General features: G+C 41.9%; 1 protein-coding gene across 1 annotated transcript in view; it reads right to left on the minus strand.

Moving 5' to 3' along the window:
- Window positions 1–25,851, minus strand: part of SMS (spermine synthase) — a 294,657-nt gene that overhangs the window by 161,970 nt on the left and 106,836 nt on the right. The gene's annotated exons all lie outside the window — the stretch shown is intronic.

Here is a 25,851-nt window from a genome sequence, read left to right on the forward strand (position 1 = left end):
TAGCATACGAATCTATCTATTTTGGATCATATCAGATTCGCATCAGTGTGACCCAACCCCTTAAAACGTAACTCCACTTTTGTTTGGAAAAAACACATTCCCCTCTGGGTGATCCATGTACATTACAAGAATTTTAACAAAGTTTGTTGCAGGTTCCTACCTTTTGTTATTTTAAAGAAATCCCTGTGTGTTTGTCTGTATCCCTGTGAGAAAGTGAGTGTAATGGGAGTTGTTTCATGATTATCAATCAGCTGTGCACCTGCAGGGCTCTAATGAGGAAAGCTTCTGGGCCTGCATCCCTTTAGATGTGATTTTCTATTGTATCTATCTCACCCCAAATGAAATGTGTATTGCATGGATGCCTGAAATTTAACTTGTATCTTGGGGAAAACTTCTGGGAAAAATAGTGAGCCAATCACACAAGCAGAAAATTATATATCTGCGGGGCGTTCTGTACACATTGTGTACAGAACACCTTTAGGTAGCCATATTGCATTTCATTTTCAGAAAAATTACAGAGCTGCAGATGGAAAATGAAAGGTAATTTTTAATAACACTCAATTACAATATGACTTGTGTCGCAATTGAATACACTAATGTTTTTTCTTTATTTGCTCTATTTTTTTTTCTCCATGAAAGTAGGCTTGCACTTTAAGGTGAAGCTTGAACGACTTTTATTCCTCACTCCGGTGATGTGTGCGAGTCATATACATTTATGTAACTAATTATATAATGCATATTCTTGTATGTTTTTCATTTTTTTTTCTTTTATGCAGGTGCTTCTACTACCCCCTGATTATATATTAATCAAAACGTATTGGGTAACTGTGGCAAAAGATGCTTTGAGGATGTTTTTCATGTATTGATTCACTGTAGCCCAGAACTTAGGGGTACACTGGTTGTGAATATACCAGAGTGTATATGACAACTTGATTTTATTGATTTTTTTATACATTTTTATACATTTGTACATTAAATGCTTTTTCTTTTACATACACTGTTGGTTTTGCTGGATTAAAGTCCATGGGAGACATTTTTCTTTGTAACTCAGTTAAGGGACATGGCAGCCTTTGGCTTATGAATGTTTCACCAATTTCCAATTTATGACAATGTGTTAAGAGTAAAATCTTTTAAAAACATGGGAGGCTTTGTGAGATAGCAATCTATATGCACTAAATGTTAACAAAAACCACATTCATTGGCCTTGCCCGATTTGCCTGGAGCCCGTTATCATGTGGTTTTAATGATTTAATTGTTCCAGTTAAATATCTCTATTTAAAAAGACAGAATAAGTAACATTTTAGCACTAAATAAACAAGGGAACTATTTCTTAGCTTATCTTGTGATTTGCAACACCTACTCTCTAAAAAGGATCACATCACAAGGTTCGCCCATTTATATAAATGCGCCATTGTCTCAGCAACTTTGAATATTTAAAATAGTATGGAAAATCAAGTTTTTTTATTTGACTGTTGATGGTGCACACTGAGATTGCTTTATTACTTCATTAGACCCTTAAAATTTGCCTTAAAATTTGTACAAAATGTCCAGGGAAACATAGAAAGAGCCTAAAAGATTAACTAAGAGAAACTGACCTCAATATATTCAGTATCAGTACTGGGTGTGTTGGTGGAATATACATCTTATGACTAAATGTCTGATTTGACCACACAAAATTGAATTTATTGTGTAATTTACCAATTCATTTCCATTTTCCACTTCATTATTGCAGTACAATTAAAACTTTTTTTTTCCATTTTGGCAGAAGGTGCATTAAGATAAAAAAAAAACCTTCAGTGTGCAGCAGCCCCCTAATACTTATCTGAGCCCCATATTGATCCAGCCGTGTTGCATGAGCGCATCGGCTGTCTGGGTCTCTCCCTCCTGATTGGCTGACACAGGTCAGTGAGCCAATGAGGAGACAGAGGTGCGAGACCACGCCACGGCTCAATGTCTAAATGGACACACAGAGCAGCTGCTTGGCTTGGGTGACTCCATAGCAAGCTGCATGCTGTGGGGGCAATCGAGGATCTTGACTGCTCTGTGCAAAACCACTGCATAGAGCAGGCAAGTATAACATGTTTGTTATTTTTAAAACAAGAAAAAAAAAAGTTTAACCCCTTCCCGACCAGCCGCTGCAGTTATACTGTGGCAGGGTGGCTCCCCTGGACAAACCATCATAGCTATACGTTGGCTTGCCTTTTGACCACTAGGGGGCGCATGCCGGAGCCGATGCGCGTGCATCTGCGAACGCTCCACACAGAGACAGAATGGAGATCTGTCAATGTAAACAGGCAAATCTTTGTGCTGTCAGGGGTGAGGAGAGCGATCTGTTGTTCATACTTTAGTATGAACAGCGATCGCTCTTCTCACACAGGCAGTCCCATCCCCCCAGTTAGAATCACTCCCTAGGTAACAGTTACCCCTTGATAGCTCCCTACTGTTAACCCCCTCCCTGCCAGTGACATTTACACAGTAATCAGTGCATTTTTATAACACTGATCGCTGTATAAATGCCAATGGTAACAAAAATTTGTCAAAAGTGTCCAATCTGTCCCCCATAATATTGCAGTCCAGATAAAAAGCGCTGATTGGGCGTGGCTTGGACGGGACCCGAGATGGCTGTCTGAGACCAGAGCTCCTGCACAAAGAGGACAGAAAAGCCTTTAAAAAAAAAAAGATTCATAGGCAAATCCAACTTTGGGCATATCTAATAGGAGTACCTCAACTCCCCGCATCAGGAAAGAAACCAGGATGCAGCTCAGCAATAACATCCCAGAAATGTTTCGTCCCCGTCCGGCAGGCCAGCATGTGGAGACGCAGGCCTCATCCCCAGACTCGCCTACAAGTGTTGCGGACTCCATAACGCACAGCCCTGCGGCTCCCAACCAGAGCCTCCTAGACCTACAGAGGGATCTCCAAAACGTCGTCTTGGACATCAAAAACACCCTGACGGCAGCGATATCAGAGTTAAAAACGGACATCCAAACGATGAACAGCCGCCTCGCAGAAGTGGAAGAAACCACTCAGCTGCAGCCATCAGGCAGGTACAAAAATCTTATGACCTACAACTACCGCACATATTTGAGCTCCACAGACAGGTGGTAGATTTGGCTAACAGAGGCCGCAGGCACAATATTAGACTGAGAGGGGTCCCTGAGGGAGTGGAACCAACTGCATTGCCACAGACAGTATGCGCCATATTCAATAACTTACTAGACCGCTCTGCTGACTCCCCTATTGAGATGGAGTGCATACACCACGCTCTAAGACTCCCTCCTCGTGATCCTGAAGCTTCCAGAGAGATTATATGCTGTATAGTTAATTTTGCCCTGAAGGAGGAAATACTCAGGAAAGCAAGTGAACGGGGCCACATTTTATTCAATGGAGCAGACATTAAACACTTCCAAAAGCTCTCGCAGATAACCCTGCAAAAACAGGCACACCTTGCGCCCTTTACTGGACATACTACGCCCCTGCAATATCCAGTATAGATGAAAATTCCCATTTTGACTCTCTGCAAGCTCCGCACTCCTCCGGAACCCGGAAGATTTACCCACATTTTGCGAACATCTGGATATCCCACCAGTTGATCTGCCGGAGTGGTGCGCCTTCTACTTCCCCACTGAAATCTGTTTCGCACACCTCATCACCCAAAGCCCAATGTCCATGTTCCAGATGCCGCAGGCTGGACCCCACATTGCCTGGAGATCGCCAATCAAGAAGAGACCTCCCCCCCACACAGCGAGGGGTTTTCCGCCACCCCATGTCAGGGTTACCAGGATGCATAAAACAACCCACCCTAACTCTCATGTTTGGTTAACTAAGTTGAGATACCTCCTAACTTGTTGCTCCTGTTTCCACCTGAACCGTTTGCTTGTTTTTCCTGTTCTTCTATTTTTGCTAAGCACCGGATCCCCAGAAACTCTTGCCACCCCACAGAGAATTTGTCCACAAAGAACCTTTCCTGGATCCACAAACTTGAAGTTTACTCATCTCTGACCCAGGTATTGTCACCACCCACATGTTTGCACACCAGCAGAGAATGCTTACCTAATTGGGATAACTCATACTGGGAGCAGACTGCTGCGAACTCTTACCCCACCAGAACCGCTTCAGCAACTGCACTTATTCTTGTCTTTTCAAATGACTATAATAATGAAACTAGAAGCAAGGTAAATATGTACTTTCAGCAATATCAGAGACTGGGTGTTAGGTTAACAAGTCGCATACACATTGGGACCAGCATAAGAAACCACCCCACATCATTATTTTCTCTGCCCTCACACAAGGTGAATGAAACTGATGCTAATAACAAAAGACATTCCTACCCCACAAGTCAATAAGCTCCTTATGTATGCATTTATATCCTTCAAAGAGTACACACGTCTCCCCAAAACCTCTACTCAGTGACAAACACTCCATACCATAGCTCTCTCCCACTGAGCCGATGGAGGCCACAGATATTACACATCACTCAATGCGAGACTCTGCTAGCACCAACTAAGGGCACAAACTATGTCATTTAACATGAGAATGCACAGTTTTTTTTCTCTCTACTGCAATAACACATATATCCTAAATCTAGAGCTGCACAAGTAATCATCAAGAATCGTTATCACAATCTTGACTAAAGGGTTTCACAATTCTTTCTATGCAAAGAATTCTCTCTGCCCCCCCCCCCTGAGCTCTACCAAGCTGCATGCCCTCAACATGGGGGGTGCCTTAGGGAAAGAGGGGCCGCGCGCCACCCCTACCCCAAAGCACCTTGTCCCCATGTTGATGAGGACAAGGGCCTCTTCCCAACAACCCTGGCCGTTGGTTGTCGGGGTCTGCGGGCAGGGGGCTTATCGTAATCCGGGAGCCCCCTTTAATAAGGGGGCACCCAGATCCCAGCCCCCGACCCTATGTGAATGAGTATGGGATACAATGTACCCCTACCCATTCACCTGTGAAAAAAACATTTACAAAAAAAAAAACACAACACACAAGGGTTAAAATAGTTTATTACACAGCTCCGGGGGTCTTCCGTCTTCGGGGGTCTTCTCGCTGGACTCCTCCGCTATCTTCTGCTAGCTCTTTTACTAGCGGAGGAGCCCGGCATTCTTCTGCGCCGCTGCCGCCCTCTTCTTCCGACTTCGGGGGTCTTGTCCCCCTCTTCAGTTCTTCTTGCCGGGCCACCACACCTTCTTCTAGCTCTTTTACAAGCGGTGGCCCGGTCTTCTGTCACCGTCTTCTGTTCTTCTCTTCAGGAGATGTTGCCTCGTCGCTGTCTCCGCTCACAATGAGAGGGACGCGGCGTGCGGCGTCTTTTACTGATGATGAATGGGAAACCATACACACACACATGCCCATAAGGGATCATTGAACGTAGCAATACAGGAAAATGGCTACAAAATAATCACAAAATGGTACAGAACCCCTACTCGCTTACACAAGTTCTCACCCTCAATTCTAAACACCTGTTGGAGATGCAATAGAGAAGAAGGATCCATGATCCACATATGGTGGGAGTACACTGCGCTTCAATCATTCTGGAGGGAGGTACACTCCATAATAACATAGGTCACCACTTACATCCTGGACTATAACTCTGCTCAATATCTCCTCCGTCATACAACCCTACCTAAACAAATCTATCAGAAATCATTGGCCATGCACATGGTTAATGCGGCCAGACTCCGCATTCCTGTTCATTTGCAAACAACCAACATTCTGACCATCAGAGAATGGTCAACTAGGATTGCAAAGATTGAGGAGATGGAAGAATTGATTTACACCTCACAAGACTGCATACAGAAATTCACCACTGTTTGGAGAGTGCTGGACACATTTCAATACTACAGAAGGCTATAAGTCCTACATTCCTTTGTGATACTTTTACCCGACTGGCACAAAACCGATTTTGTCACACCCTGACTGAAACCAGGAGGCCTGAGATGAGGAGTGGTCTCCTACTACCCTTCTCTCTCTTTTTCTTCTCCCCCCCACCCCCCACATTCCCCCCAAGTTGTCCCCTTCCCCTCTTGCTCCCCTAATCCCTCCCCTCTCACTGAGTTCTCTTTATCTATTTACTCCTAGCCACCACACCGAAATAACCAGCAAAATATGCTTCTTTCCCCCACCAGAGACACATGAACCTTACCCCACCTTACAAGTTTAATGCTCTTTTCAATACCATGGATGGACCTGTTGATATTGTTCCCCATGAACAACAACCGATTATGACAATACTTGTTTCTACTATGGTGTCTCACCTTAGGTCGTACAATTGTTTTTTCATATAGCGTTTATATTCTTCATAATCTAGTTATGTTTCAATGTACCCTGCAGTTCCTTTCTCCATGACCTATACTGTAACATTTTCTGTCTTGCCAACGTGTAATACTGTCATGGATGCTCCTTTCCAGGACTTGTTCAATGTATTGTACATACAACTTTATTCTCTTTCAATAAGAAACTTTTGTAGAAAATAAATAAATAAATAAATAAATAAAATCGCCGATTACCACCATTACTAGTAAAATATCAATATACGCTTATGTATTCTTCTACATATTTTTGGTAATAAAAATTGCAATATTGACTGAAACTCAGGGGAAAAAATTGCTTTTTTTTTTTTTTTTTTTTTTAAACTGGGGATATTCATGATAGCAAAAAGTACAAAATATTGTTTTTTTTCTAAATTATTTTGTTGTGGTCTTTTTTTGTTTATAGCGCAAACAATAAAAACTGCAGAGATGATCAAATACCACCAAAAGAAAGCTCTATTTGTGGGAAAAAAAGGACGTCAATTTTGTTTGAGTACAGCGTCACATGACCACGCAATTGTCAAAGCGACGCAGTGCCGTATCACAACAAATGGCCTGGTCATTGAGCAGCCAAATCTTCCGGGGCTGAAGTGGTTAATATTACTTTAAAATAAGAAATGGTCAAAATAGACAGCCTATTGCTACTACACGTCTGAAATATTTTTTATATACACACACACAGACAGAATGCAATACAACGAGGCTTGGATTATGTGAATATTCACTTCAATCATCCAAATATGTGAAAAGTAAATTCCTTCTTATTTACTTATTTAATCTGTACAGGATTGGATAATTGAAGTAAATATTCACACAATTTATTGCGGGATGATTCCCAACTCCTTTAGTAAATAAGCCTCATATGGTTTGTCCAGCTCTTCTCATTTAGCATATAACAGCTTGCAATTGTTTGAAATTTGCAAGGACACCACGTCTTCTGTCAGTGACAAAATTTGCCTGAAATTCTCCTCATTGACTACATTTTCAAACCTTTGCACAATCACACAGAAATAGTTCAGCCTGTATAACATGCTCCCTAGGCATGACCCTATGCGATTGTATATATGTCCCCAATGGGACAGAGACGGCAAAATATTTTATATTAGAATATATATATATATATATATATATATATATATATATATATATATATATATATATATATTTTTTTTTTCATTCTATGAGAGTGTATGTAGTATTTTATAAAAATCATCTCAAAAATGCAATATTGTACATAAAATGGCTTTTATAAACTTAGAAAAAGAATGGTGTTTTTACCAGACATGCTGCTTTTCTTTATCCACGTCAGTGCCAGCATGTTACTCACCCTTCATTACCAGGTTATTTTTCAGTGCTGATACTTTGACAATCATGCAACTCTGTACCCAAATTAATTTTATATCTTTTTTTTTGTTGACAGATAAAGCTTTCTTTTGTTTGTACTGAAAAGAGAAGTGCGGGAAAAGAAAAAAACAAAACAAACATATATACTTACCTAGACGGCTGCAGCATCAGTCCTATATCTAAGAAGTGCTCAGTTCTCGGGCCTGCTGTCCCTCACTCACTGGAGCGCTGGGCACTGGAGAGGCAGGAGCGGCTGGCTCAGGCTCTCCTTAGAAGACCTTCTCCTTTTTTTCTTCCAAATGTACGGAGTAAATTTTCTTGAAACCTAAAGTTAGTCATAGTCGCATTAAAATATGCTTGGTTTATCAGGAAGCCGAATTTCGATCAGTGTGTGGCCACCCCTGCTTAACAAAGGTCGATCATTTGTTGGGAAAAGTTTCGCAATTAGGGGCTGCAGCCACCGATCAGTGTATTCTGACAGCAGAGAGTACCTCTGTCAGAAGACAATGTCCTGGCAGGGAAGTCCTCTGAACCTCCCCAATCCTGCAGCCACAATCTAATGGGGTTTCTACAGGCTTAGGGACCAGTCATGGTAACTCATTAAGAGTGCCATCAATGCCTGCCCATTCCACCTTTCCTCCATTTCTAGAACATATACTATAGCTTTTGTCAGCACTATATGTTTGGGAGGACAGGCGGATAAATGAAAGGCCTGCCTCCATTCATAGATTTGGTGCTGTTGGCGTTGGTACGCGTTAAGGACCTGGGGGGATCAGATAACTTCTAATTTCAACTAAAATGGCAGCCAGCAGCACAAGTGACATTTCATATTGACTGAAAGTACCATTCTGTACTTTTTTTTTTCCTTTTACTAAACTTAAGCTCTGTACACATGGGCCAAATATTTGGCGGCATTTGCTGGTTCAATTCAATAGCAACCGGATGACAATCAGTACTTGTGTACGGCAGCCAGCCTGACAAAAGTCGGCCATTGTGCCTGCTTCTGTTGAAGGGGTATGACAAAAAAAGGTCTCCTGAACAGCAGCTGATCAGTGCTCTCAGCCAGTGGCTAAGAGCACTGGCCAGATCAGATCGTTAGTACGGCGGCTCCTCCCGAGTTCTTCAGCTGTTTTTTATTTTAACTTGTTCATCCCGCTGTGTTGAACGGTTTGTGTGTACCAGGCTTAAGGCTTTCAGGCATTATCTATGTTCATCATCTACTTCCTAGACATTTTGGCTAAGAGGGAACAAAATCATGTAATTCTAGTGCCTAAGGAAAGCCGTAAAGGATTCAATGTTCTTTCCTGCAACCAAACTAATCTCATGCAAAAAAATCTGACAGGCTGGTTGTGCTGAAGTCAATTAAAAGGATTCACTTCAGTACAACCAGTCTGCCCATAGATGGATTGAATCTCAGCCAGTCCCTGCTAAATTCGTCTGAGATTTGATCCATCTATGGCTGATTTAAAGGAGGCCAGAGCTAAAAATAGCCACTGATTACTGTATAGAGAGTGGGTTAACACTAGGACGCATTTAAGAGGTTAAGTGTGTCCTAGGGAGGTGTTTCTAACTGTGGGGGGGAGTAAACTGACTGGGAGTACTGAGAGATCGCTGTTCTTTGGTTCCCCCACTGTGCAGCAGCCAAGCGCACCCACCGTGACTCGTACACAAAACTACATACGGGTACATCGTTTCGCACAATAGGGCCGCCCAGCCGCAGTATATATGTGATGGGTGGTCCTTAAGTGGTTAAGCAATTCTTGTCTATGTTTACCAATGTCACAAATCCTGCCCTTCCACCCCCAAACTATAGCATCTTACCTTGTCACTTGCAACAAAGTACAGTCTGAGTGATCAGTAGAGGAGAGGAGCCAGAGAAAATGCTATATCCTGGCCGCAGAAGACCGTTGAAAAAACTCAGCAGTTCAAGAATTTACTTTAAATAAGGGAAGAGCCATTTTGAAAAAAATACTGTTTGCAGTGTATTGTGACATATCAGGATTTTTTTACGCAGACTTGTAAAGTTCAAATAAGACCTATTGTGCTTATAGAATTGCACATTCACACAGAGCACACAATTATACATTGTAGCCAAGTTAAGAAACCATTTACAGAGTATATTGTTTATGTCCTTGATTTCCCACATACTGTGTCTATGCTAAAATACATTCAGTAAACATTATTTTTCATATAAACAATATAACAAGTAAAGTTTTGGTGCGATTGTCATATTGTGTGCATTCTCTGCCTATTTCCAGCTTAACAGGAAAAATTCAACAATAGGTAAAAATGTCATTCCCAGAGAGTGGACACAAACCTATTTTTGAAACACAACAAAGTACATCCAGTGCAAACAATAGCATAGACATTTTACTCATGTACACAACGTACTCAAGTCATGCATGCCAAGTCAAAAGGTCACATCTATCAAATCCTGCAGCATAACAAGTCGGATCAGAAGACACAACCCCGAACCAGAAAAATAAATGCCACCTAAGCGGCTCTGCATCCAAGTGTGTCAGCAAAGAATCCTGTGACAAGGGGCTTTTTTAAAGTCCCCAGAAGCACAGTGAAAAATCTGCATAGTCTGGATGTAATGGAATATATTAAGCTCAGATAAACCACTTTTCTTTAACGTACATCACAGGACACAGCACACCATAATAATGACCATCTGGGTTATAAGCCGCCTATAGGTGATTGGACACTGGCAACCAATAGACAGAAAGTTCCCCCCATATAACCCGTCCCATACAAGAAGTACCTCAGTTTTCTCGCCAGTGCCTTGAAGGTGATGGTCATGGCTTTTTGAAGCTCTTCAAAACGCAATGATTTCACAGTAAAGGGCGTTATGATCGGATCCATTCGGATGGCATGAAGGCTAAAATGGATGGTACCCAAGCCTCATGAGAAGGAGAGAGGATTCCTTGAGGTTTTGCCTGTAATGCAGCCTTATGGTGCTGGACCCCGCGTAATGGAAACCTGTGCAGTTTGCTCTGACCAAGGTGTTTTCCTGCAGGGTGCTATACAGGTCCAGTGGAGTGGACCCCAGATTGAGAGGGACCCAGTCTATGAAGGTCTTTTATGACATAGCTCGCCATGATGGGTGAAGATTAGACTCCTGTTATTTTCAGAGTCCTGCAGCAGGAATGGTAAGTCCCATTTGTTTTTTAAAAAGAGAACCTGCAGAGAGAGAAATCTGACTGTCTGTTCTACCCCGGTGGCCACTGGGAGCAGTGTGCCGTTTAATCATGCTATGTACTCTTACTCATGTGGAGTGCGGTTTATCCTCCAGTCACTAGAGGGCGCAGACTCGCTCAGTATGGCCCTATTTTTATACAGGCAGGAAGTGGAAGGGCGGCCGAGCCATGTGGCAACAGGTTCAGTTGGCCTCTGCAGACATAGCAGCAGCCTAAAGGTACTAACAAAGTGTGAGTACTTACTATGTGAAGACAAGTCATGATTTTATGCTGCATATTTACTGTTTATCGGGGGGGACTGTACAACAAAGTTAAAAGACCCCTTTAAGCAGTTCACGTTAAAAAATAATGACTGCTCTATAAGCAGGTGCAGTGTAGTATACATGCTTTCAATCTTGTTACTTAAAGTGGTTGTAAACCCTTACAACCAACTTTGACCTACAGGTAAGCCTAGATTAAGGCTTACCTGTAGGTCCAAGAAATATCTCCTAAACCTATATGATTTAGGAGATATTTACCCGAAGACAGCCACCGCTGTCTACGGCGCATGCGCCATAGACAGCGGCGCGCAGGCGCACTGGGCTAGTCGCAGATCGCGGCAATATGCCACGAGTGTCGGCTCCCATGCACATGCGCGGGAGTGACATCATCGCTGCTCCGGCGAATCACAGCGCCGGAGCAGCGAGACCCGGAAGTCACTCCGGGATCCATGGCAGCGGCGGACATGAAGACGGAGGACCGCTTCGGGGGCTTCGTTCTCAGGTAAGTTATTCATAATGAGCTAGTATGCTATGCATACTAGCTCATTATGCCTTTGCCTTACAGGGTTTTTTTTTTTTTAGCCTTTACTTCCTCTTTAAATGCATGCTTAAATATACACGTTTGGGAAAATGTGGGCATATCTCCAGTATAGTGCATATGTGTTTGGCTAGATCCTGCAGGTTTAGTTGGGCCCAACTTCAGTTAAGCAGGTGCTTGCAAAACCTGCTGAAACAGCACAGTCGCTAAAAAACGCACAGTTGCTGGAATGCACGGTTGCACAAGAATGCATGATTGCACAAAGATGCATGTTTTTGTCATGTTTTGCATATATATACATGGTTATACATGTTTGCATAGATATACACGATCATGATTGTACAGAGTGCATGGTTGCTGAAGCATGCATGGATGCACAAAGATGGTCACGTTTGCAGAAACGTACAAGAATTTACATGTTTGCATGGAGATATATGTTCATGGTTGCTTCGCGCCCGCCCTATAACCGAAAGACGGCTAAAGAGCGGACGCTAACTGCCGGGAGGCCGTCCTCCTGTTTACTTCCCCTCTGCGCGCCGCCGTGGGTGCGCATCGGGGAAGTTCTGTGCTGGCCGTGTCCCTCGGTAAGTAAAAAAAAAAAAAAGTAAAAAAAAAAAGTGCCATCCTCGCCCAGTGCCCTCCTCGCCCAGTGCCACCTGCCCCCAGTGCCACCTGTTAGTGCCATCTGTCCCCAGTGCCACATAAGTGCCATCTGTCAGTGCCACGTGTCATCAGTGCCACATAGTTCCATCTGTGATCAGTGCCACATATTAGTGCCATCTGTCATCAGTGCCACGTATCAGTGCCATTTGTCACCAGTGCCACGTATCAGTGTCACGTGCCATCTGTTGTAAGTAATAGGTTAGTCAACAAGTTAGATGTGTAATTTATGTTCCTAGAACACGTGATGGCGCTCCCTGCATGTTGGGCCTCTCTATGTGGCCAGGCTGTGAAAAAGTCCCACACATGTGGTATTGTAATACTCAGGAGGAGTAGCAGAATTTTTTTGGGGTATCATTTGTGGTATACACATGCCATGTGAGAGAAATAACCTATTACAATGACAATTTTGTGGGGAAAAAAATCTTAATTTTGCAAAGAATTGTGGGAAAAAAAGACAACATCAGAAAGCTCACCATGCCTCTTACTAAATACCTTGGAATGTCTACTTTCTAAAAAGGGGTCATTTGTACTTTCCTGACTTGTTCGGGTCACAAGAAGTGAGATAGGCCACCAGTACATCAGATGTGATCAATTTTGTATGATTTGCACCACAGCTTGACTAACTTTCACAAAGACCAAATAATATCCACTAATTTGGGTTATTTTTACCAAAGATATGTAGCAGTATAAATTGTGGCCAAAATGTATGAAGAAAATTAATAATTTGCATAATTTTGTCACAGAAAGAAAGAAATATGCTTTTTTTTTCAAAATGTTTGGTCTTTTTTCATTTATAGCGCAAAAAATAAAAACCCCAGAGGTGATCAAATACCACCAAAAGAAAGCTCTATTTGTGGGAAAAAAAGGACAAAAAATTAATTTGGGTACAGTGTTGCATGACTGAGTAACTGTCATAGTCAAAGTGTGAGAGCCCTGAAAGCTGAAAATTGGTCTGGGCAGGAGGGGTGTTTAAGTGCCCAGTAGGCAAGTGGTTAATGCTTGCATAAAGATGAAGGTTTGGACATGTTTATATAAATGGACATTGATTAATCATGGTTGCATAAAGATGCATGTTTAGACATTTTTGTATAGCTATACATGATTTTACATAAAGATGCATGGTCGCATAGAATTGCTTGATTGCATAAAGATACACGATTATTCATGTTTGCTTGAATATACATGGTTATACATGTTCACATGGGGAGTTGTTTGCGGAGGACAAATCCACATTGCACTGCGGGTGCACTTGGGGGTGCAGTCACTCTGAATCTAGGAGGTGAATCTGAAATAAGGGGAAGCTCTGCTGATTTTGACACCCAATCACGTGCAGGCTAAAATGCTGTTTTTTTTAATCTTCCTTGCATATCCCCCTCGTATCTCTGGTGACTTTACTTCCGAGTGCACATGTGGTACACTTCTGGTGCATGGTGGGTTTGCCCTTGATGAATAACTACCATGGTTGCATAAGAATACTTGATTACAAAGTTGCTTAATCGTATAAAAAAGCTGGTTCACATATAGATCCTGGATCATATAAAAATACATGGTTGCATAAAGATGCATGTTTATACATGTCTACATAGATACATGTTGCATAACAGCATGCTTGCTTATTGAGAGAATGCCTGTTTCAATGGGCATGTATTGCATGAATGCGTGTATACAATGCACACTTTCATAGGTTTGCCCAAATGCATATTTGCATGAACACATGCTTTCATAGAAGCATATTGCTTAAACACATGCTGCCATGTTTTCATTTGTACTGCATACAGAGGTTTATTACACTAAGCTGTACACATATGGACTTGTTTTCTCTGGGACTATTTACATATGTACTTCTTTACATAGGACTACATGCATATGGGCCTATTTGCCGGGGTGCTTGTTTGCCTGAGGGTACATCCATATGAGCATATTGACCCTGTACTGCATACATGAATGCATAAATGGCAAGAGCACTTGTATACCTGCATGTTTGCATACCTAGGTACTTGCATACCTAAGGGCTTGTATAGAAGTAAACCAACATTGGTTTAGGCCTGCGTCCTTGGAGTACTGTTTATTGGGACACCTGTTAAAATGGTTCCAAAAAAAGAGAGGCAGTCGGGTGAAGCAGGAGCACCGCTCTCAGGTTCAATTATCTGGCAGGTATTCACATTCCCTGATGGCCAGTAGGTACGGGGGCATCTGAACCACTGTGGTGTTTGACATTGCAGGGTGTCCTGGCGCATTCATTTTTCATCAGAATGCAGCCACATAATCTTGTTCATGCCTGATCTCGGTTGATTGAAGCCTAAACAGGATCAGATGAGAGACTGCCTGGGGATACCAGGTGCTGTAAGCTATTCCCCACTGGGGGGGAAGCATCTGAGGCCGCTGGGTTTCTTAGGCCAGTAAGGCATAGGGCAGTCTCTGAGGTGGTTTGTTCCATCTTTTGCTAGCAGAAACCTGGTGGGTTAAGGGCACCTCTTGGCTGGGGGTCTGTGATGGAGTTGTCAGTCATTGTCTTACATTTGCTCTTGGAGCAGAAGTTATGGGGTCGTTATTGTGTGACAATTAAATGGTGGCAGTTCCAAAGTCAAGTAGGAACATGAGGTCTATCTTAAGATCTCGACTCACTTCTGTTTTCAGATAGGTTAGACGGTTCAGTGATGACCTCTCTGCAAGAGTTAGGTTTCATGTGGCAGTTTGTTTCCAAACTCATCAAGGATTTCTGTAATTGCAGTGGAAAGCAGTTATTTTTGTGAATCTTCCCTTTGGGTTGGCCATAGCTCAGGAGGATTCTGAAAGCTTCTTGCCCCAGTGCTAGGCTTGCTGAAGACACCTCAATACTCTTTACCTCAATCTTTGTTCAAGAAGCAGTCAATTCCAGGGGTTCCTTCAAAATATATAAATATTATATATTTTCCAGGTATAGGATGGTGGCACTTTTTTTCCCCATTTAGGATTCTGCCACATCTGTTGCGAAGAATCCATAAGGTGGTAACACTGATATTAGTGTTGGCCGAATTAGCCCAGGGGGGCTTGGTACTCAGACATAGCAGGTCTTGCCGGGGTTACTCCTTTGGACACTCCCAGTCCAGCGGGACCTGATGGCCTTGAGTCCTGTATCTCTGTTGAGCCCCTGGAAACCAGCTTCAGGAATTTCAATCACAGGACTTGAAAATATATATATATATTTTTTTTTGCCTGGCGTGAAGCCAGGAAGGGGCACCCACAGAAATATGTGAGTGGGAGGTTTTTCTCTTTCTCCAATCGGTAGAAGGAAGAAGTCTGGCCTTAAGTACCGTTAAGGGTCAGGGTTCGTCCCTAATCCATTTTTTCCAGGGGACGTTGTTTCTCACAAATTTTTTCATACCTCATACAGTATGTAACTTGGACAGTCCCGCCCGTCAGGCCATTCTTGTGTCCTTGGGACTTGAATTGGTCTTGAATCTCCTTGCAGAGGCCACTTTTTGAACCAATCAGGGGATTTATCTCAGAAGGTGGCTTCTTTGGTTTCTATCACCTCATGAAGTGGAGTGTCAGTATTGAGTGCTCTTTCATGCAAGTAACCATTCGTGGTCTCACATCACAAGGTGATGTTGCGTCCTCATCCATTTTTCTTGCTTAGAGCAGTTTCTAGTTTTTCACTTGAATCAGCCTTTTATATATTTTATATATTTATCCTAAATCCACAATCAGCAGGACAAATATCACTACCTACTCTAGAGGTAGTTTTTTTCCTGGGGAGAGATTCTCTACCAGGTGTGGGAGTACCTTGGCCCATCCATTATTGGATGTCGGTGGCCCAGGGGTACAAGACCACTATTTGGTTTATACATCTACAGGGTTTTTACCAGGTTGATGTCAATCACATAGAAAATACTGCCTTTGGCCTCAGCGTATTACAAATAACGGAGTAGGTCCTCCTTTGGTGGCAGTTTCTATAAAATTGTCTCCCTCCCTTCAGGGGCATTGCTTTTGGACATCCCAGATAGCCATTATTATGATGCTCTGTGTCCTATGATGTACGATAAAGAAAAATGTATTTTTAATACAGCTAACCTGTAAAATAATTTTCTTTGGAGCACATCACAGGACACAGAGGTCAATCCCCTCTTTTCTGGAATCTTAATTGCTTGCTACAAAAACTGAGGTACATCCTGTATGGGAGGGGTTATATGTGGGAAACTTTCTATCTATTAGTTGCCAGTGTCCAATCACCTATAGGTGGCATATAATCCAGATAGTCATTATTATGGTGCTCTGTGTCCTGTGATGTATGCCAAGAAAACGATTTTACAGGTAAGCTGTATTAAAAATCTATTTTTCTACCACCATAAAAAAAAATCTATTTCTGGAGTTCCATTTATAAATGTCACTCCAGAAAAAGTGCACAAGGTAATGGATATAAACCAAGCAGTCCTCGGGGAGATTGGCTTAATGGCATGTAAAGAGCCAGTCTGAGCAGCTCTGTACCACATGATCATTGTGATAACCAATCACCCTGCTTACATGATGTAAACACTGACATGTTTACATGTGTGAGCTCTACCCTTCTTACAATGGAGGAGGAACTATTGAATGAAAGACTCAATGTAGTGAAAAGTTTTTAACCCATTCACCGTTACCCTCCCCTATATAGCTCAGCACCATGCTATTCTCTTTGTGACTTGTACAATAACCTCTTTACCTCCATTATCTTGCACATCTTAACACTAATCTCTTCATCTCCATCCTTCCACTGTACGTGACCTCTACATTAACTTTTCCACCTCCTTTTCCCAATTTGCCAAGACATGTGCATTTTATGCATCTAGTGTACCATTACCAAGATTCAGGTTTTAACCCCCTCAATGCCAGTATGATCCTTCCTTCATTTACAAACAAAAAGGAGAGCTTTGGGTGTCTTTCCCAAAAAGGGGTAATTCTCAATACATTTGTACTGTCCTGGCATTTTTATTTGTTATGTTCCATAACCGAACATAAGGGAAAACTTTTTTTTTTTTTTTTTTTTTTTTTATATCTGGTCTTTTTTTGGTTCCTACAATTTATTAAATACGGAAAGCTCCATTTGTCAAAAAAAAAATATATAGATGTAAAGTTATTTTAGGCATGGTGTTGTGTTACAGAATAATTGTCAGTCAAACCATCACAGAAATAGAAAATGTTCTGGTAATGAAGAGGTAAATATGGCTAGGACTGAAGTGGTTACATGGAAATTTTTTGGGGAAAATAAACAATAGATAAAGTGCTGTATTTAGCCAAATGAAGCAGCAGTCTAATGTCTATGGGTCACTTTAATCAGTTTTAAATGACCTTTCTTGGAGGACAAAGTAATTGGAAAGATTAGGCCCAACTTCTTTATTCAGGAGAGATGTTGCACCTGCAGACATTGTAAGGCCGCGTACACACGGGCGGATTGTCTGCCCAACTTAGTCCGCTGAACCGTGTTTCAGCGGACAATCCGCTCGTGTGTGGGCTTCAGCGGACTTTTTCAGCGGACAGTCTGACGGACTTTGTCTTTCGGAATTTCCGTAATTTTGTCCGCTGAAACTTGGTTTTGTCCGTCCAAACTTGGTTTCAGCGGACAGTCCGCTCGTGTGTAGGCAAGTTGGACGGACTAAGTATGGCGCATGCTCAGAAAGGATTTACACGGCCGAAGGTTGCATTGCAGTGTATTGGACGTCGTTTTTCTAGTCCCGTCGTACGTGCTGTACACGTCATCGCGCAAGTTTTCAGCGGACTGTCTGTTCATCGTGTGTGGTCAAGTCCGTTCATTCAAAATTTGGACGGACTGTCTGTCGGATTGTCTGACGAACTTAGTTGGGCAGACAATCCGCCCGTGTGTACGCGGCCTAAGAAGTAGGAGGATCATGTATGTACATATGACCATTCACTTAGGCCTATGACCTGCATCCGAATAGTTGCGTCGTAAACAGGATATCTGAGCAACTCATCATTTGTTTTGTCATTTTCTTCTTAGAACCAAAATTAAAATAATAAAAAAGCACTAGAAGTCAATTCTTATATTGCTATTGCAATAATATTTTGAAGAAGGATAACCACATGTGAGTCACTGTTTGGTAAAATAACATGATTTAAAATCATCCCATGGAGCTTTACTCAAAATTCACCACTGCTATGATGATAATGTGCAAAATAATCACATTCTTCTCATTTTTGGCTATGTGCCACACTGAGGTTTAGTTAATTAAGGCCAACTCCAATAAAATCACAGCAGCATTAATCAAGAGCCTCGGGTGTGATTAAATAAACAGAAAAAAGTTGAACTAACATTTGGCAACTGGTGCAGCATTCGTATAATGACTGAACAAATGACAAAACAGCAAGGATTGTAGTTGTGTCTTATGCAGTAGAGACATTTATTTAAAACACGACACTGTCTCCAAATTATAACAGCAGGTACTAGTCACCAATAAAAATTCATTTAGAAAGTGTAGCTTTTTATACAGCTACTTATGCATGACTTCTTTGAAGAACATTCATTTTTTATATCCATTTTTCCCCCACACAAGAGAGGGAATTTAAAAATATTGTGAAGGTCTTTTTTTATTTATTTTTATTAATAAACACTTTTTACTTATGGTTTTGCACTAGCGCGCTTTGCTTCTTCTCTTCAGAGTGCTTGCTACGAGGGGCAGACGTGTGGGCTCGCTCCCGAGCCAGTTCTGTGTGTCCATAAACTGGTAAGTATTTAGGGGGGGGTAGGGGGGCTACACACAAAAGGTTTTCTTTTACCTAAATGCAGAGAATGCATTAAGGTAAACAACCTTTAACCCTAAAGCCGGCTATAGATGGTTTAAATCTCAGCCGGTTCAGCAGGGACCATTTACGGGCAGGCTGTTTGTACCCAAGTTGCTTGATCGATCCCTTGATAGCATCCCATTGGACTAAACGCATTGGATGGGAGACTAAACGCATTGGATGGCAATTCCGGATGGCCCACAGCTGTCCATGTAAGCGATTTTAGCTCTATTTTTATACTATTGGATCAATAAACCTTACTACACTATGGAATATTCATCTGGGCTCCTGGTAAGCTTTTTTTATTCTCAGTTGGGCTTTGCATAGAGCTGTCAGCACAAGTACAGTGCTGTGTTACATCCAGAGATTTCTATGTTTGCTGTAAGGCGCACACGCTGCGGTAACATCAGCCATTTGTTTCGGTGAGTTTGCAGCGGTTCAGCTATTTGGACACAATCTGATCAATATTTCTATGTTCAGTGGAGTGGATGCACTACAGCTACTTTTTCCTTCACTTTATATGCATTTGGACTATTGAAATATATTCTTAGAACCTTTTAGGATATTCATATCTGTTCACACTGATTTTATGGACATTTCTGCACATTTTATTTACCACATTAAGCTAATGATTGTGTTACTCATCACAATTACTTTCGTGCTACACTGTTTATATCAATCAATTTTGATACAACCAGCCCCTAGCAATAATCACTGCGTGTTTTTCTGAAAGGGACAGTGCCCCCCCGCCGGGAGAACACATTAGCTCAACGGAAAAGACTCCCCCAGCAACACTGACTGGGGGAAATAAAGCCAGTTTTCTTTCCAGGAAAGAAAAATTGCCCCATCTATGGCTGGCTTTACAGACACTTTAATACCTGTCAGGCGTCTACTGCTCTCTGGGACTTCAAACATGTTCCCCTTTGTTTATCTCCATTACATGGTGGGATGATGGGTCTAGTAGTTTAAAAAAAAAAAACTAAATTCACGATTCAAATAGAGTTGTTTTTTTTTTTTATGGACACCGCGCCGGTCCTGAGGAGCTGCGGGCAGTAGTTTTTAGGCAAGGCCGAAGCCACGGCCTCGCCTAAAAACTCCTGCCCGCAATACCTCAGGACCGGCACGGTGGTGAAAAAAATAAATCGATTTGCTTAAATTTTGAATTGATTTGACCTCTCAACTCGACTCAAGATTTAAATCGATTTTTTCCCCAGCCCTAGTAACAGGAAGTTACATTTCTGGAAAGATCAACAGACATTTTTCTGCACTTGCTGAAAATGTTCTAGCCAGAAAAAGAATATACAGCTGCCAAATCTAAGGAATGGTAAGTTGCAATAATTTACATTTTTGTTTTTGGGTTTAAATATTCTTTATGAAATCTATCTTAATACCAGGTTATACACAGATGGTTTTAATGCAGGTAGTACAGCGTTGCAAGAAGGGACTCAATATAGACGGATAAAACTCCACTGTAAACTGTTGGTTCTTTCTGTTCTGCATAGATAGAAACATTGGGGTTTATTACTAAAGGCAAATCCACTTTGCACTACAAGTGCACTGAAAGTACACTTGGAAGTGCAGTTGCTGTAGATCTGAAATGAGGGGAAGCTCTGCTGATTTTATCATCCAATCATGTGCTGTTTATTTTCCTTGCATGTCCCCCTCAGATCTACAGTGACTGCACTTCCAAGTGCACTTGTAGTGCAAAGTGGATTTGCCTTTAGTAAATAACCCCCATTGTGTTGAAAACTGGCTTTAGGTTTGCTACAGAATTTTTGCCCAGCGCAAACTAAGAAAAAATAAACTCACTGGGCGTATTACTGCTGAATATTAGGGCATCCTAACATAAAGCACTCCCTAACACTTAAAGCCTAACTCCAGGTTTTAGTAAACTTTAACCGCTTACTTACTAGGTACTTTTACCCCCTTCCTGCCCAAGCCAATTTTCAGCTTTCAGCACTGTCACACTTTGAATGACAATTGCACAGTCACTCAACGCTGTATACATATGAAATTTGTATCATGTTTTTCACACAAATAGAGCTTTCATTTGGTGGGTAGTTAATCCTCGCAGTTTTTTTTTTTTTTTTTTTTTTGCTAAATAAACAAAAATATCTGAAAAAAAATTATAAAATTTTTCAAACAGGTAATTTTTCTCGTTCTCTGATGTGCACTGAGAGGCTGCACTGATAGGCGGCATGATGGGCACTGTTGGGACTGCACTGGTCATCAGGACACTGATGATTAGTGTAGATGTCCCTTTCACACAAGCTGGTTATCAACCCTCCTCTCCTCACGCTGTCAGCACGAGGAAAGGAATGCCGATAACTTGTGTCTACATCATGATCAGCTGTGATTGGACACAGCTGATCGTGTGGTAAAGAGCCACTGATTGTTTTTTTACTTCAATCTGATCAGCTGTGTCCAGAGGACACAGCAATCACAGGGCAGGCGTGATCACAGGAGGGTGCCATATGACACCCTCCCAGATCTGGCTGGCCACGCTGTAGCTGTCATTCAGTTAATTAATTTGGCCCAACCTGGTCCCAATGAATGGCCAGGATTTCAGCATCTGTGCACTGTGTAACCTGTATGTAGCATCAACTATGTAGAGTATGCAGCAGGGAATTCTCAGCCATGCATAGGAGGCTTTGTATTTTATGAATGAATACAAGGCTTCCTCAGATTGGCTGAGGCAGAGATCCTGATAATATCCACCCACCTCTCCATCTCAGCCAATTAGAGGAAGCCTTGTATTATTTATAAAAATACAAGGCTTTATGTGAATGGCTGAGCAGATCTCAGTCCGACTCAATTTTATATATTGTGGTAGTGAGGTACCCCAGCAGTGTTTGGGCAGAGGATTCTCAACCAGGCAGGTTGAGGGGCTCCAGTTTATTTGCTTATTTGGGAGGATCCTGGCTTTTCAGTTTCCTCATTGTTTACTAAAACTCGTTTTGGGATCTGGAGCCAAGGGATTTCGTACCAATCCGGGTGGGATGAAATCCCTAGTCCTGGGTCCAGGTTTTGAGATCCACCAGCATACTGACTGGTCAGGTGTGTGCTGGGCTATTTGTAGACACCTGACCATGGCTTTGGGCTCCACCCTCCCAAGGAGTCCAGGCAAGCAAGGGAGAAGTGTGCATGTCTGCACAGATCTGTCTGTCTGTCTGTCTGTCTGTCTGTCTGTCTGTCTGTCAGAGCAGACAGAGGGTCCAAACCTGTGAGCTGAAAAAGGAAGCTGGAAAAGAGTGGTGAGGTACTGGGTGTACAGGAACTCTGTTATAGAGCCGAGAGGGCTGAAGCATAAGTCTGAGCAGCAGTGCTGCTAAAGAGAGCCAGGTGGCTTGGTATTTTTGGTTTTACTTACATTGTTGCTGTGGAAAGCTGAAACCACTGTGTGGGCAACCCTTCTGTTATCTGACATTTTCTTTAATAAAAGTGGGCTTACAAGCCCTTAAAATGGCATATCTGGTGTGGACTAAGCTCACTGGTAAGCTCTACCCTTAAGCTAAAACAACCCCCAATGTTAAAATAAATAAATATATATATATATATTATATACACACACGCGCACGCACACATATACATACATACATACATACTCTCACAAAAGTGAGTACACCCCTCACATTTTTTTAAATATTTTAATGTCTTATCTTTTCACAAGACAACACTGAAGAAATGAAACTTTGCTACAATCTAAAAGTAGTGAGTGTAAATTTGCTGTCCCCTCAAAATAACTCAATAAACACACAGCCATTAATGTCTAAACTGCTGGCAACAAAAGTGAGTACACCTCCAAGTGAAAATGTCAAAATTTGGACCAAATTAGCCATTTTCCCTCCCTGATGTCATGTTACTCATTAGTGTCACAGGGTCTCAGGTGTGAATGGGGAGCAGGTGTATTAAATTTTATGTTATCGCTCTCACTCTCTCATACTGGTCACTGGAAGTTCAACATGGCACCTCATGGCAAATAACTCTGAGGATCTGAAAAAAATAATTGCTGCTCTACATAAAGGCTATAAGAAGATTGGCAAGACCCTGAAACGGAGCTGCAACACACTGGCCAAAACCATACAGCGGTTTAACAGGACAGGTTTCACTCAGAACAGGCTTCGCCATGGTCGACCAAAGAAGTTGAGTGCAGATGCTCAGCGTCGTATCCAGAGGTTGTCTTTGGGAAATAGATGTATTACACACCATACTGCATCAAATTGGTCTGCATAGCTGTTGTCCCAGAAGGAAGCCTCTTCTAAAGATGATACACAAGAAAGCCTGCAAACAGTTTGCTGAAGACAAGCAGACTAAGGACATGGATTACTGGAACCATGTCCTGTGGTCTGATGAGACCAAAATAAACTTATTTGGTTCAGATAGTGTCAATCGTGTGTGGTAGCAACCAGGTGAGGAGTACAAAGACAAGTGTATACAGTCAAGCATGGTGGTGGAAGTGTCATGGTCTGGGGCTGCATGAGTGCTGCCGGCACTGGGGAGCTACAGTTCATTGAGTAATCCATGAATGCCAACATGTACTGCGACATACTGAAGCAGAGCATTATCCCCTCCCTTCAGAGGCTGGGCTGCAGGGCAGTATTCCAACATGTTACTGACCCCAAACAAACCCCAAAGATGACCACTGCCTTGCTAAAGAAGCTGAGGGTAAAGTTGATGGACTGGCCAAGCAGGTCTCCAGACCTAAACCCTATTGAGCTCTCAACGTGTGTACTGACTCTGACGCTGGCTATAACTGTTCCCAAGACAACATGTTTCGGAGGCGTGGCCTCCTTCTTCAGGTGACGCCCTAATGTGTGCTTACAGCATAAATACGCTGACACCCTCCCCGCCCTCCCTGCTAGTGCCAATCACAGGGAGCCTAACATCTAGGGGAGGACGTTAAATAGTATGGCACCGGAAGGGCTAAACGAGGAGCTGGAAATTGGGGCCCTCATATAACCCTAGGCTATCTATACCGCCCACCAGATGAAAGGAGTGTTCAAGCTGATAACATGCATGCTGGTATGCAGAGGTGCAAGTATATACAGAGAGAGATATATATGCAGAATATTTGTATATTATATATAATATAATGTATATATATGATGTATTTGTTATGTATATATATACACTTGCTACAAAGAAATAGCTTTGGTCTCCATATGAAGAAAATTTATATATCTATATATCTATATATCTCAGAAACCCATCTGTACTAGTCCCCTCTAATAGACTTCTAATTTATATATATATATTTCAAAAAAATTTTTTATCTTTTATCCTTTTTTAAAAAATTCATATAGTTCATTCATCCATTTGCAAAAAAAAATTTCTAGGTGCATGTGTGTGTATGTATGTATGTGTACATGTATATATGTGTATGTATATATATGTATATAATTTTACTTTTATTTATATTAATTTTATTTTTATTATTTTTTATTTTTCATTTCTATTTTTATTTTTATTTTTATATTTATTTTTATTTTTAATTTGATATAAAATTCTTTTTTCTAATTTAATTCTTTATATATACTAATTTTGTTGGTTCAGTTTTTAGTATTATCTTAATTTTATGTATATATAATATAATTTTATTTTATTTCCTTGTTATGGTTACATGCAGATATACATTGAAAGAACTTCTAATAGCTATGATTGTAATAGTAGTCTTATAATATCCTTGTTTCCTTGTCGCTCTTCTTGATTGGTAGATGGGCTTGTCTCCTCCCCTAGATGTTAGGCTCCCTGTGATTGGCACTAGCAGGGAGGGCGGGGAGGGTGTCAGCGTATTTATGCTGTAAGCACACATTAGGGCGTCACCTGAAGAAAGAGGCCACGCCTCCGAAACATGTTGTCTTGGGAACAGTTATAGCCAGCGTCAGAGTCAGTACACACGTTGAGAGATCCGCCCCCCGTTGCGAGTGACGTCATCCAGAGCCGGCAGGTCCGTGCGTGTGAGGCGTGGATAGAGAGTGTACCTGCAGCCAGCAAGCGAACCGAGTACTTAACCATCCGTATTGCTAGCTACTGCAGGGAGCCTAAAATCGGGGAAGGAGGCAACAGTGGAGGCTGTAAATACCAATGCTACTACTCAACGGATGTTTGTGAGTGACATACCTGGCTTTTTTAACCTTTTATTGAGTTAAATAAACTTTAATGCACTAGGGCTGGTGTGCGCTTTGTTTCTCTGTGCTTTTTAGGTTTGTCTGCCACCCAGTGGACTTTAATAAGAGCAGCAACACCCAGAGTGGATGTAACAAGCAATATATATTGTGCAGAGGTATTCTGGAGGAACTGGATAGGATGTGACAGCGCCGTACTTGATTTATTTGTTTCCTGTTGTACTAAACCCTATTGAGCATCTCTGGGGCATCCTCAAATGGAAGGTGGAGGAGCGCAAGGTCTCTAACATTCACCAGCCCGTGATGTCGTCATGGAGGAGTGGAAGAGGACTCCAGTGGCAACGTTTGAAGCTCTGGTGAACTCCATGCCCAAGAAGGCTAAGGCAGTGCTGGAAAATAATGGTGGCCACACAAAATATTGACAATTTGGGCTCAATTTGGATATTTTCACTTAGGGGTGTACTCACTTTTGTTTCCAGCGGTTTAGACATTAATGGCTGTGTGTTGAGTTATTTTGAGGGGGCAGCAAATTTACACTATTATACAAGCTGTACACTTACTACTTTACAGCACAACAGTCTGTCATTTCTTCAATGTTGTCACATTAAGGCCTCATGCACACAGATATTTTCACAGCCGCTTTTTTTTTTTTAG

Source organism: Lithobates pipiens, unplaced genomic scaffold (assembly GCF_037356315.1).
Source record: "Lithobates pipiens isolate NorthernLeopardFrog02 unplaced genomic scaffold, aLitPip1_a1.2 Scaffold_16, whole genome shotgun sequence".
NCBI lineage: Eukaryota > Metazoa > Chordata > Amphibia > Anura > Ranidae > Lithobates > Lithobates pipiens.